This window comes from Panthera leo, chromosome C1, assembly GCF_018350215.1.
Source record: "Panthera leo isolate Ple1 chromosome C1, P.leo_Ple1_pat1.1, whole genome shotgun sequence".
NCBI lineage: Eukaryota > Metazoa > Chordata > Mammalia > Carnivora > Felidae > Panthera > Panthera leo.
This window is the reverse complement of record NC_056686.1, coordinates 175551630-175570842: the sequence shown is the minus strand read 5'-3', so window position 1 is coordinate 175570842 and position 19213 is coordinate 175551630. Positions and strand designations below refer to the sequence as shown.

The 19213-nt window shown below is 38.5% G+C and overlaps 1 long non-coding RNA gene across 1 annotated transcript; it reads right to left on the bottom strand.

Moving 5' to 3' along the window:
* Positions 1-9421: 9421 nt before the first annotated feature.
* Positions 9422-15916, bottom strand: LOC122226379. Its single transcript, XR_006205604.1, has 3 exons — positions 15593-15916; positions 9914-10069; positions 9422-9596 (listed from the first exon to the last, which is right to left on the bottom strand). It is a non-coding gene; the product is annotated as an uncharacterized LOC122226379 (long non-coding RNA).
* Between the last annotated feature and the right edge of the window lie 3297 nt (positions 15917-19213).

Below are 19213 nucleotides of genomic sequence, written 5' to 3'. Positions count from 1 at the left end.
ATATTGGCCCACATCAGGCAAGAATAAACTTAAGGTTCCTGAAGTCAACAAAACAAAATTTACATAATGGCAAAATCAAGTCATCAGTTTGAATTTTAACAATGCATTGTATTAGTTATAAAGATTTAGTGATCTAAATGTATGTGTGTTCTGCATGCCTAGAATAGCACCTAGCGTGTAGTAGGAGCTCAATAAATTTTTGGTAAATAATTAATTAATAAATACTGATACACAAGAATATCTTTGTTAAGTGGGAAAATGTAGGCTGAAGTACAGTTTGGTCTCCTTATAACTATGCATTTTGTATTTATTTTATCTAGCTATCTATCATCCATCATTTTATGATATTCATAGTAAAAAGACCAAAAAGTTTTGCCTCACATAGATTTTTCTGGGGGTGAGATTAGGTAGGACTCTAACTTTCTACTTCAAATGCTTATGCTTTTGGTGGGGGTGTAGGGGAGATGCATTTTTAATAAAATTTTTTTTAAAAAAGAAGGAAAAGAAATAAAGCCATGCCCTCTCTTCATGCAGCCTGAATGGAAATGGATGATGGGTTGGCTAAAAGCAACGAGAAGGCAATTTTCTAGGTTGATGAGGAGAGAGAGAGGTCTTCTTCCTCTCTCTTCCTTTCTCCATTTTTCCTTGTCTCATCCTGCCTTTTGAGAGGCTTCTAGTGAAGGCTGGTTCTCAAAAGGTTTGGTGAGAGGTGGGAAGGAGGGCTATTTAACCAAGATCCAGAAGTGATGTATTTCCAGCAGTTAACTGAAAGCCTTAATCTGCTTTCTTCCAGCATTACACTTTCAGTAATCTCAATCAGAGCTCTGAGGCAAAATCTTTCTGAGAAACTCACTTTCTTCCAAAAAGTACAAGAATTAATACCTATTTTTTTTTCTTTTATCCACTGTTCTCTCTCTCCCTCTCTCTCTCTTTTAAAGACACAGCCTTTGTGGGTTTTTGTTATCATTGTAGGAAATAACTCAGATTATTGTAATTTAAAATCTACTTCTCAGGATGGGTCATTAAGGCCTTAATACATCCCAGCACCAATTACATTAGTATAACTGATGCTGAAAATTGCTAGACCCAAATACTTGTATGTTGTTACTTGGGAAATTCATCAGTACATACCCTGAAAACTAAGTTGTTCTTAAAACTATACAATAATTAATATCTTCTTGCCAGAAAAAAGCACATTTTACTTAGTTTAGTTTTTCCTTATTCAGTAACTATTATTTCAACCTAAGATTCCCAAAGAAAGGAAGAAGAGGAAACTGTCATAGTTACTATGTTCTGTTGAGCATATTTTACTGGATACTGTCATGTGCATTATGTCATTAATCCTCAAAACACTTTTGAGGAGTGGGTATTGATATACTATTTTACAGATGATCAAACTGAGGCTCTGACAGCTTTACCTCTTTGCTTAGACTCAAACAACCACTAAGTGGCTGTGCTGAAACTGAGGTCCCATCTGATTTCAAAATATGTCCAACTCTTTCCATTGAGCTACACCAGATTCTCATATAAGGCAATTTTTGAAGTCAACTAAATAATAATTGAAAATACTCAATTTCAGCTTAACACACAATATAGCATTTAAGTGAAAATTTGGCCTGCTGTTTATTCTCAGCTTACCACACATTGTAGAAGAGCAATCATATTAGCTGCTACTAACCCCATAATTCAAGCAAATCTTCACCAAGTAACTAAAGGAAAATTTTCTCACTCAGACATACTCCCTAATTTTACCTGAAAAACTGTCAAATTTGAAATTTATATAGAATTATTTAATAATGCCACGTGTGACCTTTTGTGTCATATGATGGTCTTATATTGTTAAAATAGCTCATATAAAACTATTTATTATACTAGGGAAAATTTCTGAATATGGGAAAGCAGGCCAAAGATAGACAGGTCACCCTGGAATTGACATGTTTCCACTCAGTTATCTTCTGTACTTAGAAAAGAGTTATTGATTAAATTATCAGAGCTTGGTAATGATCTGTTTTATAAATATCTATACTTCTCTGTCCCTTGAACATGCCAAGCTCTTTTCTGTCTTGGACCTTTTCACTTGCAATTTCCAGTGCATGGATCCCTGCTTCACTGACTTATCACATGGCTAGCTTCTTCAGTTTTCAGATTAAATGTCATCTCCTTATAGAGTCATGCGTTGTTTTGCACCCAACCTCCATGTATTTTTCTTTTGGCAAAAGAGGGACCAAATTTTCCTCTAGAGTCCCATGCTTACCCCACTTTTAAGCTTGTGGGTTTTGGTGGAATGGATGCTAGGTGAGGTCTTAATTGGCTTGAGACAATAAGCATATTCCATTGCCCTGGCCACAGTGATTTGTTCAGGAATGGGCCTATAACCTAGTTAGAGCTAGGGAGAGGTAAGAAGACATTCATTAGGATTTCTGAGAAAGAAAAGCTCCTTTCTGTTCATTGAGAGCTTTTAGAAGAAACCTCTCTGTTTCCCTAGATTTTTGGACAGTAGTTATGTTCATGAATGGGAGTTTATTTGCAGATATGTATGTGTAGGGGGGTGGGTGATGAGGAGTTCAGAGTAGCCACTGTGTAGAGCCTATGGATGACTCCACCTGTGAGGAAATCAGAGATGGGAGGTGGGCTGAAGAAAATTTTCTGGAATGACTTTGAGCTCTTAGACTAAACCCTTCAGAAAATTTGACCTATTCCAAGATAAGTCATTAACTTCTCTTTATTGTTTAAGCCAGTTTTGTTGTTGTTGTTGCTATTGTTATTTATAATATAAGAAATGCTAATCAATGCCATTATTCAGAGAGGATTTTCCTGATAAACTTACTTCAGGTGGTTCCCTCTCCTCCACTACTACTTATCATGAACTATTTTTATTTCCTTCATGTTACTTATCATAATCTATAAAAATACTTTTGATTTATTTGCTTATTTTTTGTTTGTCTCAGCTACAAGGCTATAAAGTCTTTGGGGCTGGGAACTTGTGTATCTAGTTCACTAATTATGACCAGCATCTGGAACAGTGTCTTAGAAAGATGGAAATAGCATTTATTGGATGATCGAATTAAGAACTTTTCTAGAGATCCAAAAATACATTTTATCCAGTTCCCTGCTCTATACCCCCTTGCAAAAGCAAGAAAAGAGAGAGTACAATTTCACTGCATGTGCCCATCAGCATGAATTCTGGCAGCCTCTTTCCATGCAAAATGGAATAATTTTCCTGGAAGTCAGCTTTTAACATGAGATGTTGTTATTTTTCCTAACCGCAGTTAGACTGCCAGCAGTTTTATGGTTTGGTGTCTGACAAAGAACTTTGTCACCATCTGCTTTTAATTTTGAAAGGGCTCTCCAAAAAGCACATTTGAGAACATGTTGAAACAGAACTTAAATAACTTAAAAGAGTTTAAAAGTTTTTTCCAAAAGTGGTGACCCAAAGGGTTAGAAATTAATTATTTATTACTTTTTGGCAACAAAAAACAAAAGCAGAACAACAAAAAGTTTCATTATTTTGTGATAGTTGCAGATAATGACCAGAAAGAAATGAGATATAAACTTAGTAAAAAATAATTTAGATACTCTGAAAGATGCTGAAGAAACATCTTAATAATTCTATAGACTTCTAATCTTGTCAATAATATTTGGGTCATTGCTTTACCAGTGATACAGCAATTAATAGCAAAAGATTCTGTATTCTGTTTTTTTCTTTTTCATATTATAAAACATAAACTATTCTCAAATGGGTAAAGGTATGTTTTAAAAATATTTTCACAGAGTGTTTTTCAGTTTTGGAGAGACCAACACAATTTTACTAATTTTTCCAATCAGAATCTCTCTCTGTTGATATTTAACAATACTCACCTCATTCAATCAAAGAAACATTTATTGAGCAGCAACTATATGCTAAGCACCTTGTTAGACTTATATTTGGACAAGATGGCAGGACCCCAGCTCTTAAGGTGCCTATAATTCAGTTGGCAGAGTATGGTAAGTGTTCTAACACATATTTTAAATTTTAAAATGTATTAATGACAGGAAATTTAAAAGATGAATTGCTGAAATTTGCCACAATGTTTAACTTTCAATGACCTGTCACTGAAATATGTTATATGAGCATTTGGGAAATCTAGTTACTGTAGAATCTTGGGACTATAGTAAAGGGATCATAGAGGTCACCTAATCCATTCCCTGTGTCAAATAATAGCAGAAGAAAACAATCCTAGAAAATAAAAATCCATTCCATTTTGATGTCCTGAGAAATGTGACTTCCTAAAAATGAAGACACTTTTGTTTTAGGATAATAAAGTTATAATGGTGCTTTTAAAACAAATGTTAGAATTCTGCTGCTTTGTCCTTGAATCATAGGACTTAAAAGACAAAAAATTGATTTTTAGGAATTTCAAAGACTAAAGAGCTGAGAAAGCAAAATGCTCTCTATTTCTAGAAAGAAACGTAAGCCTAAATATTACATTAATAGGCAGTAAACATTGTGTGGCATGAGACACACACCAAGGATATTTAATCAACTAAAATATCTTGAAAAAATGAAATTATTCTAATATGTAACCCACACAAGCCAGTTGGTGTCTTCTTTATTCATGAAGTACACACTGTGGCTTGTCACCACTACACATAGTAATTGTGGTTTTTCTTTAAAGAAACCTGGCATAGGAACTCCCTGTATAAAGGAAGGCCTCCCCTTCTGTCACCTGCCACCGGGCAGAGACCTTTTCTACCTGTGATATCCTCACCGTCAGAGCCCACCCCTTGCCACTTTTTTGCTGAGTCCTTCTGCTGATCCCCTTGTTAAGAAAAATTATCTGGACTTGGAAATAAAGCCAAGAGAGCGTATCATGTCTCCTCTTCATCATACAGGGCAGTGCCTAACAAGCCCTCACCCACCGTCAGAGATTCCTCACAATCGTCTTTGGGAAATGCACCCGTGTTGGAGGCTCATAGTACTTGCTATTGACTTAAGGCTCAGACATTGGAGAGTTACATTTTAATTTATGGACTTGTTTCCAGTTGAGATACAAATATTTCTGTGGTATAAAAAGCAGCCCAGAGGTTATGGTGATTATAGTTTTATTTTCCTGTAAGACATTCACCAGTTTAATATCTAACCTAAGAATCATACTCTAACACTCTTCCTCAAAATGCTTAGAAATATCCACTTCCTCAAAATGCTCTGTATACCGGTTTTACCATTTTCCTGTTTTTTTTTTCTTTAATTAATAAGTTGGACAAAAGCTTTGATATATATTCATTTCTTATTTGTATGAGTCAAGTTTTAATTTTTTGAAAACTTCATATATATTTTTTGGAAGCTTCTATTACTTTTTCCATGGAAGCACAGAATTCAGCCTTGCTCACCCCCTCCTTTGTGGGGCGGAAGGGCATTATTTGCTTGCTATATCAATATGGAATTAATATGGCCAGCCTCCAGTACCTTCATGTGGTCTATAAGCTCCCCAGCCTGTTTTCCTCAATACTTACACAGAGTTGAAAGGGAAGGTCTTAGATTTAAGGTCAAGCTTAAGAATCCTTGGGGAGCTTGGGCTGGAGAATATTATTAATGTTTTTGTCACGTTGTGAATTAAACTGGCATCCTTTGGGGGCTAGCCAGAGGACTTTATCACACACATCTTGGTATCTGTGGCAAAATGGAAATAGATTCCAACCAACTTTTGTATAAAAGACCATTTTGAATATAACCAGATGGTAAGATGGTGGACAGCTGCCCTCTTTGCCTGCCTAGCATGGATTCTCCATCTTGTAATAGTGCCCTGATTTTACTCACTTACCCTTGGAGTCTTAGTGAGAGTTTCAACTAGAATGTCTCATTATCTCCTAGGCAAGGAATGGGCACATGACCCCCAACCCAGCCGATAGATGCTCTGGAATTTAAACCGTAAGTGAGTAACATACCATCTGAAATAATGTTGTGACTCATTCATCCCTAGGACCAGGCCCTGAAGAGACTGCCAACTAGTACCTGACACCTAAATCTTGATAGCTGCCTGGATTCTGTCCTTACTGAGACCTGGTTCTTCAGGTTTTCTTTGTACCCTGTGAGCTATCCTGTGATTTCCAATCAATTCACTTTTTGGCTTTTGTTAGCCAGAGTAAATCTCTAGTGTTTGTAACCAGAGAACACTAATTGACAGATTTGGTGATTATATGTATCTTGTTAAAATTGAAGCATCAGGTATTATATTGTTCTTTCATTGCCTTTTAGAACTAAAGATAGTAATTGTAATAGGTAATAAATAACATTTATTAAGTGCCTGCCACTGGTCTAGATTAGCTCATTTAATCTTCACAAAAACGCTATGACATGGAGAAACTGAGAGTCAGAGAGGTAAAATACCCTCATCTAGTTCGCAAACCATTAAGTCATGGTACCACGATTTGAACCCAGACTGTCTGGTACCACATCCCTTGTTCTTTATCAAATTTCTCCTTGGGACTAAAGACATCCTGTGCATTGATGGGAAAAGCCATCTTGCAGGTGGTTTCCTGCTGCTGAGTGCTGTTTATTCTCAGCATTAACCTTTGCGTTTCACATCTAACACAAGCCAACAGCTGGTTTGAAATTTTATGTTGGTTAAAACATTGGCACGAAGAAGAACATTCTGTGCTCTGCAGATAATAAGTGGCTCCACAGTGGACCAAAGGAGAGCTTTCAGTCCTCCAGGGTGCCCCTCTGGGTTTCTGGAAGGGATGGCTCCCCCAGCTTTTCTTTTTTTTTTTTTTTTTTTTTTTTTTTCAACGTTTTATTTATTTTTGGGACAGAGAGAGACAGAGCATGAACGGGGGAGGGGCAGAGAGAGAGGGAGACACAGAATCTGAAACAGGCTCCAGGCTCTGAGCCATCAGCCCAGAGCCTGACGCGGGGCTCGAACTCACGGACCGTGAGATCGTGACCTGGCTGAAGTCGGACGCTTAACCGACTGCGCCACCCTGGCGCCCCATCCCCCAGCTTTTCTACAATAGCTCTGTGTACAGGATCAACATGGTCAGCAGCAACTCTGGACTCCTCCTTTGGTGTACTGGGGGAATCTGAATTAATGTTTTTATAAACAGAACTCTAGACTAGAAATTTGGAATTAATATTCAGTTTTCTGCTCCTTCCCCAAATCTGCATTCTCTGCTTTCTTTATATTTCTATTCTACCCCTTCTACGTCTGGGTTCTTTTGAGGACCTCGTCCAGTTGAACACATTACCAATTGAAGGGATGATCACAGGAGACACCATGCTATGTCAACATTTCCTCTGCTTACCTGCCTAGTTATTAATACCTGGTTAGGGTGAACCTGTCTGAGCACCAGAATCACTAGTGAACCCTTTACAAGCGTGCAGATTCCCAGGCCTATGCAGACCTCTTAGAGGTAGGATCTAAGAATCTGATTCTGATGTCATGTTTGGAAACCACTGGTGCGAAGGAAAGACTTCTGAGAATACTCGGGATCTTTGACCCTTAACACAGTCCTCAACTTCTCTGGGCATTGATTTCACAATCTGTACAATTGGGAAACAAGGTCACCTGTGTCCACTTCACAGGTTGTTGTGAGGCTGACGGCTATAAAAATATTTTTGTGAAATGATTTATTATTATTATTTTAAAGAAAAGGCAATTTACTAGGTGTTTGTACTTTGCTACAGAAATGGGGCTTGCAAAGTACAAGTGTCACAAACACATAAAATTCTTTCAAATGCAGATTGTATGGGACATGTTTACACAGACCCGTTGCCATTGCTGGGCCTGGATCTAAAAACTAATCCTAGAAGTCAGTCTTGAGAGTAGTATAGGGAACTCTCTGCCTGTACCACCACTACAGTCCTAACCCCATGTGAGGATGCCTAAATTCATTTAACAAAGGAAATTCTTTTTATTCCACAAAGAAAAGACCCATCTTCAAAATATGCTCATGAGATTAATGAATTTACTTGGACTAACCCAATAGTGGCATTGAGTGCAAGCTTCTGTGATCCCTACTTGAGAACAGCTTTGGAGAGGGCTGAGTGGTGTGCAGGAAACTGGTGCAGCCTCTGGGCAGCAGGGTGGGGCTGTTACAAGTGGGTTAGAAAGTGCAGACCAGAAACAATAGGGAAATACGCACAAATACACACACTTCAAAATCTTTTCTAGGACCAGCTCCTGGTTTGATACCTTACTTATTTCTAAGTGGGCAGCAACCTCATCTTTCTCACATCAGATTTGCCTATCTTTTCTGGTGAAATTTAAACTATCCTTGAGATTTTACTTGAGGAGATAGGCATTTATAAGTTTCTTATTTTACAACTGGCTCGTATGTGAGGAGAGGGGGAGTCGGGAAGGAAGGGTAGAAATCTAACTTCTAACTCAACCTAGAAGCGGTGAACTTGGTATTTGTCAATTGGCTGATTTAACTGAGTCTTTCTCAAATTATAATTTTGATTCCCCAATAAAGCATACATAACATTTGTGCTGGGTTGTTCTTTCAAGATAGCTATTATTCCCTGGGAAGAAAAAATGTATAAAAAAAGTTTGCCATCGGGGCGCCTGGGTGGCGCAGTCGGTTAGGCGTCCGACTTCAGCCAGGTCACGATCTCGCGGTCCGTGAGTTCGAGCCCCGCGTCAGGCTCTGGGCTGATGGCTCAGAACCTGGAGCCTGCTTCCGGTTCTGTGTCTCCCTCTCTCTCTGCCCCTCCCCCGTTCATGCTCTGTCTCTCTCTGTCCCAAAAATAAAAAAACGTTGAAAAAAAAAATTAAAAAAAAAAAAAGTTTGCCATCGATTCTACGATTTCCCTTTTAGAAATCATGTATGTTCTGTTCAAGGTCATGGATATTTTGGGATTGAGATAGCAAGCAATCTTGACAAAAGGGCAAAAAAGCACATTAGAGAAGAATTGCAGGAAGGGGAGCTCGGCTGGTAGAAAGCAAAGAGGAGATACGACCTCGCATGCTTCAGCCTTCCACAAGCCTGGGACTCTCGCTATCTAGTGCCTCCAGTGACGTGTCTCAGATATCAGTGTCAGCGCTAAAGGACTGCAGACTCATACCCGTCAAAAACAAACACACCCCAGACTGAAAACAGCTCAGTCACTGACTGGAGTTTTGTATTAAGGGAAAAAACATTTTGTCAGCTTCTTTTTTTTTTTTAACTAAATAGCACAATCATTTATTTGGAAAGCAAGTTTATTGTTTAGGCTTCTATTAGAAAGAAAAGGAGGAGGGAAGGAAAAAAATGAGGAAAGGAGGGGAGGAAAGAAATACTAGCTATAATTTTTTCTTTTCTTTTCTTTTTTTTTTTTTTGTAAATTGCTCTTCCGGAGCTTACAAGAGATGAAATGGCATATAGGATTAATTTAATGTTCATTCTTTTCCCTAGCAAGAAGTCAGAGAATCATGTATAACCCAAACTTTTTTTTTTTCCAGTTTTAATCATTTAGTGACATTTCCAGTGTTAACATGTCAATCAATACAACTTGAAAGCCAGTGATAGCATCTGCAGGCATGTGCAAACCTTGACACCACTCCTTCTCTCCCACATACTTGTGTGCTTCTTGCTTCCCGGCCCAAGCAGGCACATGAGAACAGCTGGCTCAGCTCTTACTAGTGAGAGAAAAAATATATACAGCCTGGATTTAATGTTTTGCTGACACCATGTATTTGAACTGGTGTGTTTAGACATTTTGGGTGGAAAAGGACCTCCTAAGTCAGAAGGTCAGTCTTTCAATAATGCAGAGAAAGCAATTGAAAACACTCTTGGGGAGGGGGGGTGGGGGCTATGAACCATAGTTCCCATTTTGCTATGAAAGCCTCACATTTCTAGTTTCATAACTAGCTCTTTCATATTGGAAAATTGCAGCTTAGATTTTCCTCTCCCTCCTTTTTTTTTTTCCTCACATGCATTTTTATTATATACTCACTCTTGTAGTAATCTAAGATCCATGGTGAGTCCTTACTCTCACAGTGCTGGTCCCCACTGTTGTCACAAAGCAGCGATACTCCAAGGAAGTCAGTCCCGAGGACTCAGGGAGGGGGTCAGTGAGTCCTTCCACATCACTTTTTGCCACCTCTCCAAACTGCAATAACCAAATATCTAATCTAAGAACAGTGTGCTTCCTGTGTATAGTTTAAGACAAGCCCATAGTTCTCCTATATTGTGGCTCCTGAGGCCCTCTAACATAGAGATTCGAGAGGCCCCACTGCCCTGCAGTATTTGATTGTCTGGGTGAAAATGTAGTTTTTAGGATTGCATAGCAATAACTACCTCATGGGATTACTAAGGATTTGATGAGATAAGTAGGTAAAGCATCCAGTATAGTCCCTGACAGGCAGTAAGTGCTCATTGAAAATGTTAATTCTCTAGTTTAGTTCACCTACTTTCTCTATAATCCACTTGAATTAATTATATTATCTAAAAGGGCAGCAAATGAAATCCCTATTGGGAAAGGGGCTGGGTTCCCAATCAGAAATAATTCTCATTGTGTGATGTTTAGTGAGATTTAACCTCTACGTGTCATAGATCTTAAAACAATTATTAATGAAAGTCTGTAAAATAAATTGAAGATAAAGTCTGAATGACTAAGAAAAATGCACTGATCATGACCTGGTGCATGACTTCCACAATGTATTTTCCATCTATACTTGTAGATCTTTTGCTTTTACCTGTGATATCTATCTCTAGCACTACAAAGAGGGATCCTAATGGAGTCCTGGAAGACTGCCAAATCACATCCTTGTTGAAGTGGTTGGTGCAGTTTCTGAGATGAAGGAAATTCCTGCTTAAAAAGACCCATTTATTTTTAGACTTAAGTTTGTGTCATGTGAGTTGAAACCTGGAATTTGTATATGAAATTGCTCTTGAAGGGTAAGACATATAGAGAGCAGTTATAACCGGTTTGTTTAAACTGAGCCTAGAGCAAGGCTGGGCTCTGAGGGGGAGGGACAGATCAACTTGCTGAGTCTCGAGTGTTCAAACCAGTTGAACATGCTAGTGGAAGCAGGATGCACCCTGGGGGAAACCAGATCCAAAAATAATGGACTTAAATGGTGTAAGGTGTCATAGCTTTGATCTTCTGAGGCTGACCCATTTTGACAAAGCTTTGCAAAGGCACAACTCTACATTGTGGAAGTTTGTATACAAATTAGAAATCAGGAATATGGGTTTTCATAGCAGACAGTAAGCTTAAAAATGAGTTCCAACAATCTAACATTGTACATTGATATAGAGGACTGTTTAGCCCTTTTGTTCATGCCTGAAATGATGAGTATGGTAAAATTGTAATTTTTTCAAGAGTCTGTGGACACGTAGGGGACTGAAGACATTACTTTCAGTTCCCTCTATTTTGAGGTGGTGTGTGTATTTTCAATTCAATGATGATATTTTACATTATTTTTTACTCTTACATAAATTAAGGTCTTCATTTTGCAGTGGCAATTTATAACTAGAAGTTGCTTTCATAACTTATTATCTTAGATCAATGTGCTTTAAAGCAAGGACTTGACATATTCTTGGTGATTCTTATGAAGGGGTCTATTCTTTTTACTCAAGCATGAAAAACACTGTAACCTTGGCAAGTGATTTAACCTTGAGCCCTAATTTCTTAATTTATATATTGTGCCTCCTTCAGAAGGTTGCTATGGATTAAATGAGAACAATGTTTATACAGCACTTGGGACTTAGTAGTTCCTTGATAAAATGTTAGTTCTCTTCTCTTCTGAACTCCTTTTCCATTCCATGGGGATATACAGCGGTACAAAATAGATATAATAAGGATTCCAATTATAGACATTTAGCTCCAATTCTTCAAGTAAAGAAGGTAGAATGGTTTGAACCAGTTGTTGCCATATGTCAGGCTTTTAGAAAGTTAAATGTAGTCATGATGTAACTCCAGATTAGTTGAGAAGGAATCTCATAATTGTGAGTAGAATGTTCTATAATCCAAGTGTAATTGGAGTGCCTTATATTTTCCAGCCTTCTGCGATTGTCCTTTTCATTAATATCCAAATAAAAATTGTGCAAACTCCCATTTGTTTGCCCACAAGAAACTCATTTCCCTTCTGGGTAATTTTGAGAGTTCCTTAGAGTCTTGCCTGTCCAGTTGTCATTTGCCACTTTTTATTTAACTGCCCTCTCAGTTCTTGATTGTCACCAACAATCTGGTCACCACACTCCATGTCAATCCTTGTTTCTCTTCTTTATAGCCCCCAAATGAGGACAGAGCCCTTTTTTTCATATTCTAAGGCAGTGGTAAGAGACACAGATACTACATTATGGTAGTTAATAAGAATTAAAGGACTTGAAAGCTGCTTGTCAAAAATCTCGGCCCCTGGATTCCCTCTCCAAACTCCATCAGAAAGCTTTTCCAGTTGGCTCTCTCTCCTTGGGTCCCAGCTGAGGGACTTAGCTGGTCTTCAGATTCTATATGTTTTCCTGTGCTTTCTTTTCCCCAAGTCCCTGGGCCTCGATCCCCATTAATCACTCACAATGCTCAAACAAGATAGTTATATAAAGACTGTTGTGTTTTTCCTCACATCTTTAAAGCTGAAACATCCCAAAACTAAATATCAGTTATGAAAATCTAGTTCTCAATCCTGTTAATGTCAATTAGTTGCCAGATTTTAGTCAATAATTATTTTTATATTGTAATTTTATTGAATTTGAGCTTGATTTGCTCAAGAGTTGGGCATTGGAGAAGATGGAGGTGTGTGAGGGAATATAAAATGACTCCACTTATATGAGAAATCTAAAATAGTCCAACTCCTAGACGTAGGGCATAGAATGGTAGATGTCAGGGGCTGGGAGGAGGGCAAAATGGGGAAGCATTAGTCAAAAGGTACAAGGTTCCAGTTATAAAAGATCAATAAGACCTAGAGATCTGCTATACAACATAGGGCCTATAGTTAAAAATACTATATTTTTGTATAGTTAAAAATACATTTTGCTGAGAAGGTAGATCTTATGTTGAGTGTTTTATCTAAACAAACAAACAAATAAATAAATAAATAATAAATAAATAAATAAATAAATAAATAAATAAATAAATAAATCTCTTGAAGGTGACATATTTATGGCAAAGTTTGTGGTGATAGTGAAACTATTAACCAGCAGGTTAATGGGACTACTAAGTGCAGCTGCAGACGAATAAGCACAACAGCAACTTTTTACCCAGACCTTTTTCATTTGCCCTTAAATCTCCCTTACTCTTCTCGTTTGGGGAGGCAGATTTTAGCCCTTTGCTAAATAAGCCCTTTGCATGCTGCATACATGTCTTAGTGAGAATGTCTCAGTAATTGTTTTTGTGCATCAGGCAGAAGAACTTGGGTTTGGTCGCAGTGGTTTCTCAGATGTACACTTCCCTCCAAACTGATGAAGTGCTGTACATCAAACATGTACAGCTTTTTGCATGTCAGTCATACTTCAGTAAAGTGATTATTTGAAAGATATAAAAGATCTCCATGGTTCCTTTAGATCAGATTCTATTTTATTCTAAAAGCACCTTTTTAGTATTAAAAAACCACATGCATTAAATGATCTTTATGTACTTATGTAAATTTAATAATGAAATTAATAAAATTTAAGGTTCGTGGGTTCGAGCCCCACATGGGGCTCTGTGCTGACAGTTCAGAGCCTGGAGCCTGCTTTGGTTTCTATGTCTCCCTCTCTTTCTGTTTCCTCCCCCGCTTGCACTCTTTCTCTCTCTCTCTCTCTCTCAAAAATGAATAAACATTAAAAAATTGAATATATCAGGCTTTAAAAGAAAAGTCACAAATCATCTCTTTAAATGCTGCATATTGACCCCTCATCTTCCTCTAAGTGTGATTCTCAAGTCTTTTAAACTCCACCATTTAGAAAGAATTGAAAGAAAACCCACCTTATATCAGACTCCTTAGGCCTGCTGACCTGCCAATGCAGGCTTGAAGATGAATTACAAATCATAAAGTAGCTAGAAGGAAAACACTCCTCTTAGTTACGTGGTGGTGTATTTTGGTTCTTTTTAATTACAAAACTTCATTTTTCATGGTTGGCGAAGTTGCTGCTTCTGGATAGAATATTATGTAAATAAGGAGGTATCTAAGTTATGTACCTATTTATTTCTTGCTTACTGTGATAGGGATAGCAATCATGTTAGCCACAGAGGTGGAACAAATACATATATGCAAGGCAAGCCCTATGGTAACACTGCTGTCACCCTCTTACAAACCTTTCTGTGCTCTTGAATAGGAGGAAAAAGGGCCAAGATGCTGCCTCCAGCTCTGGGGTTGCCCATGGGACTGTGAGGTGTATGTTAATGCCATCTTTCTTGTGCTTAAGAACCACTGTGCTAAAATAGTAGGTTTTCAATTTTTAAAGCAACAGAATCTTTTTCTCAAAAGAAATCTTACATGGCCCTGAAATAAAATAGGTAAAAACACAGATGCAGTGGAGAAATGGTGGGAGATGGGATGGGAAAGTTACAGAGCTCTGATGGCTGGCTTCCTTTTTGGGTTTCCTTACCCCGGAGAGTCCTGAGGCACCCTATTGAACTCCAGGGCCAAGAAGAACATAGTTTGGATTGCTTTGTAGCTGATTCTGTTGCAACATAATAATTGTGTCACCAAAGAAGGTGCAAATACACAGAATATTATAGACTTTTTGGAGGAACAGCTGAGAGATCACAATTATCCTTGAACTCTCTGATGGCTCAGTGGCCATCAAAGAGATGGAGGAAGGGACCAGCGGATAAGGCTCTGCTCCCTTTCATTCTAGCGTCCCTACACATGCACAGTTACTCTTATATCTGTTTACCCTATTGGGGTTCACACGTAAGATTTTTTTTGATGAAATGATTCAAAGTCTGAGAAAGAAAAATGGCTTTTATTTTCACATCTTTTTATTTTATGAGGACTCAGATTATCGAAGTTGTGGTTCTTGTGTAGGTTGAGTCAGTTAGTGAATAGCAGAGTCAAGACCACAACCAGGGTCAACTGAACAATTCATCCTAAACTGGATGAGTGTATGGTCTGTGACAAGCACAGTCCTATGTGGGAGCAACATTATAATGCCAGTCTTTCTCTGATACTAACTTTCTCTTTTTTCTATTTTGGCTTTACTTGGATGAGCACTTTCTTCCAGAATGACAGTGGCATGAAAATGATTCTTCCACTCAGCATGAGCACAAAGAGGACTTTCCACTGAGAGCCCTCAATCTATATCCACTTTTGACTAAAAGTATAGAGAATTGGATTGGTTCGGTGTCTGCTGGTACCTGGCATGGTTTTATATACATTATGACAAAAGGGAAATATATATGGTTCTAGTTTAATAGACTTCAGATATTCTAGGGTTTTTTTTTTTTTTTGAGAAGAGGTGGGGTCGAGGTAGTATAGTGAGGAGGGAAATTGCAAACGAGCATCTCTAATTGAACGTATGACATGAGACTGAGGGGGGAAAATAGGGCCAGGGTAGATCCTATGCCACACCAGCCTTTCTCAGTATTGCTGTTATAGGTAGAATCAGGACATCACCTTTCCCAAGAGCAATCTGCAGAATGTCTGTGGGCAGGAAGAGATATCGTCTGGTTTTTCCTTGCTATTTGTATGAGCCTTTGTTCTGATAGTACCTGTTGCAGAGTTGCCATCTTCTCTCCCACTGGCGGCCCCCTGGGGCCATTACGGATGCTGGAAACACAGGACTGCCGCAGTGTGGAGGCCCAGGGTTGCCACTCTGAGCTGGGATGTCCTGGGGCTGCCCCTGTTGCAGAGCTTCTGTCAGTCATGTAGTATCTGTGGATAGAAGAATCCAGCTAAAGTATTAAATGAAGTGTCAACAAAGTAGGGAGTGGATTTATCTGAGTAATATGGAGTTGTTTTATGTAAATGTGGGCTTTCTTTTTAATTTATTTCTTTTAACTTTTTTATTCATTCTTGAGAGACAGAGGCAGATCACTAGCTGGGGAGGGGGCAGATAGAGAGGGAGACACAGAATCCAAAGCAGGCTCCAGGCTCTGAGCTGACAGCACAGAGCCTGACGCGGAATTAGAACCCAGAACTGTGAGATCATGATCTGAGCTGAAGTTCAACACTTAACCATGAGCCACTAGGCATCCCTTTTTTTTTTTTAAAGTTTATTTATTTATTTTTCAGAGAGAGAGAACTCACGAGCAAGGGAGGGGCAGAGAGAGGGAGAGAGCGACCCCGACCCAAGAACTGTGAGATCATGACCTGAGTGGCAACCAAGAGTCAGATGCTTAACCAACTGAGCCACCCAGGTGCCTCTGTAATTGTGTGCTTTCTATACTATTTCTATAACAACATTTTCCTGCATATTTAGGAATTATCCGTTGTTCTTTAGGGACATTAGGGGAATATTTACCCTTGTTTCTTCCTTAGTTCTTTCTTCTTCAGTCCCTCTGTCCCTCCCTTTTCTTTCTCTCTTACTTCTCCCTCCCTTTTTTCCTGCTGTCCTGGGGGGTAAATATACAAAACTGTACCTGAATTCTTATTTCTTGGTGTCTTACTACAGCTAGATACTCAATGATTTATATATATTTATTTATATATATTTAATTTCATTTAATATAGAAATGTGTTATAGATAATATAAATTATTATATAAGTATATAATAAACACAGTAATATGTAAATATAATATATATTTACATATTATATGTAAATATAATATATATTTACATATTATATAGATATAAAAATTTATATTTATATAAATTATACATAAATTTAATCCTCAACTTTACCCACATTTGTAGGTAAAGAAATTAAGTCACAGAGACTTCTGCCTTCAAGGAGCTTATATAGATATTGGGCTATAGGTCCCAAGTCTCACCAGCCTATGAATAAACTAAGTTCACAATTCTTCCTTCCTATGTAAATTATTATGATACAAACTTCCAACCTACTTGACTGCCCCAAGTCTAATCTTTTACCAGGTATCTTCCTGCAGGTACCACTGGCAGAATCTCAAAGCACTATATCATGCAGGTATGCCCCAAAGCAGCAATTCAGGCTCTCCCAGTTTGGCTTGGTACCACAGTCTTGGTGTTGTTTCTCCACCAATGGCCCTTGGTCACTGTCCACCAGCCTCAGCTGACTTCAACCACTGCTCTATCCATATTGTGGTCTTGGAAAGGAACACTGCTGTTTCTTCCTTCAGCTATTCTCTGAGAAACACATTCAGGCTTTCAGTTCATTGACCTAAACGTGAACCCAAAGTTGGTTAAATGATTTGGTCTCAGGTTCCTCAGAGCAGGGACCTGTTTACCCTCTCCCCTTGGCATATCCATGCCTCGAAATCTAGATCCTAGAGAAAGATGAAGGACATTTCTTCCTATTATCATATAGTTATGTAAGTAAAAGACTATTGGGAGTGCATCCTTTTGCATAGAAACAAGTTCTAGGTCTTCAACCTAGATGGCAGAAAATTATTGGGAGTTTAAAATAGCAAGATTGAGAGGTTTCGAAGTAATATTAGCATCCAGATACCTGGGGCTCATGATCACAGTGAATTCCTGCAGTCTTAACCACATCATCACAGTGGGATCCCAAACCCAAACCCAGATTCAGCATTGTTCCCATAAAAACGGTGTTGATGCCCTTTGGAGGGAGTTGGGACATTTGTATTTGATTAGGATATGCAATCTTAGCCTGTTAGAGTGTTGTGCAATCATCCCATATAATGAATGAACTGTAATTTTATTTTTTATACTATATCTATCTATCTATAGATATATTTAAAGTTTATTTATTCTGTGTGTGTGTGTGTATGTGTGTGTATGTGTGTGTGTGTGTGTGAGAGAGAGAGAGAGAGAGAGAGGGAGAGAGAGAGAGAGAGAGAGAGAGAGAGAAAGGCAGTGAGAGAATTCAAGCAGGTTCCACTATGTCAGCACAGAGCCCAGCTTGGGGCTTGAACCACAAACTGTGAGATCATGACCTGAGCCAAAATCAAGAGCCAGACACTTAACTGACCAAGCCACCCAGGCGCCCTGAAGTATGATTTTAAATGACATCACAGTCACTGGATGACTGGAAGAGAACATCTGTCTTACATTTTCAGTTACCAATCTGTGAAGACATAGGCAAAGCAAACAGGAAGATGGAAGCGATTATCTACTCACCTAATACTGGTTAAAGCATGCCTCTGTCTCACATCATGTCTCACCACCAGCGCAAATCTTTCCAACCTGGGAAGTTAGTTCATGGTTACTGCTTCCCCAACATCCATCCCTTTCTCTTTTTTTTCTCTTCTGTCTGAATTACCTGGGAAACTATTATATTTGTAATTTTTCTTGATTTTTCCTTTGAGACCTCATATGTTCATACTTTGTTCTATTTACTCATTAACATTGAATGCCAGACTGAAGCAGCTTGCAAGGGGAATATAGTCTTCCCATCTGCAGCATCAATCCTAACAGGGTGGTCTGTGTACATTTTTAAGCCTTACAAAATAGGGCAAAAGCAGAGGAAGTCAGTCATTTTGAATGAATTGGTAACCCCAATGATATAATTATGAAATATTTGGAGATTGGGAAATAAAACTGTTGCCTTTTTCTTTATTATCTTAGAGCTGTTTTCTAGGCTTCTTTAAAGTGGTCAAGCCACAAGAGACTCTTAATTATAGAGAACAAACTGAGGGTTGCTAGAGGGGAAATGGACAGGGAATGGGCTAAATGGGTGATGGGTATTAAGAAGGGCACTTGCGATGAGCACTGGGTGTTCTATGTAAATGATGAATCACTAAATTTTACTCTGAAACCAATATTACTCTATATGTTAACTAACTTGACTTTAAATACAACTTGAAACAGTGAACCCCCCCAAACCACAAAAAAGCAAGATTATTCTATTTTTCCAATAAGCATTGTCTGCCAGATTTTGTCAGTCTTTCCTTTTTATTTCCTCTGCATGTGTGTTTTTTTTTTTTAATTTTTTTTTTCAACGTTTTTAATTTATTTTTGGGACAGAGAGAGACAGAGCATGAACGGGGGAGGGGCAGAGAGAGAGGGAGACACAGAATCTGAAACAGGCTGCAGGCTCTGAGCCATCAGCCCAGAGCCTGACGCGGGGCTCGAACTCACGGACCGCGAGATCGTGACCTGGCTGAAGTCCGACGCTTAACCGACTGCGCCACCCAGGCGCCCCTGCATGTGTGTTTTTTTAATAAAATTTTAAATTTCAATTCCAGTATAGTTTTATCATACAGTGTTATATTCAATTGAGGTGTACAA